Source organism: Lactuca saligna, chromosome 8, assembly GCF_052625555.1.
Source record: "Lactuca saligna cultivar CGN05327 chromosome 8, ASM5262555v1, whole genome shotgun sequence".
Classification (NCBI taxonomy): Eukaryota; Viridiplantae; Streptophyta; class Magnoliopsida; order Asterales; family Asteraceae; genus Lactuca; species Lactuca saligna.
The window spans coordinates 26,771,255-26,772,540 of NC_136424.1; the positions used below are offsets into that span (position 1 = coordinate 26,771,255).

At 30.9% G+C, this 1,286-nt stretch overlaps 1 non-coding gene across 1 annotated transcript; it reads left to right on the forward strand.

Moving 5' to 3' along the window:
* Positions 1-359: 359 nt before the first annotated feature.
* LOC145013770 (U6 spliceosomal RNA) lies at positions 360-462 on the forward strand. Its single transcript, XR_013665289.1, has one exon. It is a non-coding gene; the product is annotated as a U6 spliceosomal RNA (small nuclear RNA).
* The last annotated feature ends 824 nt before the right edge of the window (positions 463-1,286 follow it).

Genomic DNA, 1,286 nt, shown 5'->3' on the forward strand with positions numbered 1-1,286 from the left:
TTAGGAGGGTAATAAGGTTTTCAGTTTGTCTGTATTAGATCACTAAGGTTTTTTTTGTGCGTATTAGACCAATATGGTTGTTATTACCGTTTAGAAATAGTCCTTTTACCGGTTTTAACCAGTAAAAATGACTATTTTTAAACGATAATAACAACAATATTGGTCTAATACGTACAAAAAAACTCTTAGTGACCTAATACAGACAAACTGTAAACCTTATTACCCTTCTAAGTCATTAACCCTAATTTTAAAGACATTGAGAATATATGATCATCAACAGTAAACTACTTCGTTTAGAACTCGCGTCGTTCCATATAACCTGCTACTCCTCTGTATGGCGAAACTCTTCATCTATAGTCGTCCCTTTGGGGATATCCGATAAAATTGGAACGATACAGAGAACATTAGCATGGCCCATGAGTAAGGATGACACACACAAATCGAGAAATGGTCCAAAAAAATTTAATTCTTCGTCGTTTTCTCTAGAACCCTAATTCCCTTTTCAAATGCTAATAGAGTTCAATTGCAATTCTTATGTTTCAGTAGTTCATCTACTGAAGTCATGATCAGACAACATGTGGATTCTATGATCAGATTGATCTTCTTGTTGATGTCTTCAACCATTTGTGGTAAGTAAGGGTGATCTTTCTTTCTATAAAGTCTCCTTTAAGTTTTTTACTTCTCCTATCATTAAGTTTCATGCTTTATAAACTTTCGTTTATGTGTTGCAGATAGTATGTATGTGTTTGTTTATGTGCTGATTTTTTTATTCATTTTGCAATTTCAGTTTCTTAGTTCATGTTGTGGTTTTGCTTTTTATAAAATAATTGATAATAGACATCCTCTGCAAGTCCCTGTTGGTTTTACATTTTCATTCGTTATCAAATATAGACATTGATGAGAGGTATCAAAGTGAGATTGTTTTTGTACATATGGATGTATTCATGTAAACATTTAAATGACAAAAAAGATGTTATTGATAAAATGTTGCATATTTATGTAATGAAGATCATCAATCATATGAGTTTTTGGATTTAGAAGTTCTGAAAGAGTTGTGAGATAAGTTTAAATGAAAGCAACTATTTTCAGTCAAACAAATCATTCACATTGATTATTAAGCATGTTTTCTAAATAATTAGGGTTAATGACTTAGGAACCGATAAAATGATTATTTCTAAACGGTAATAACAATTATATTGGTCTAATACGCACAAAAAAACCTTAGTGACATAATACGGATAAACTGAAAACCTATTACCATCCTAAATCATTATCCCATAACTTAA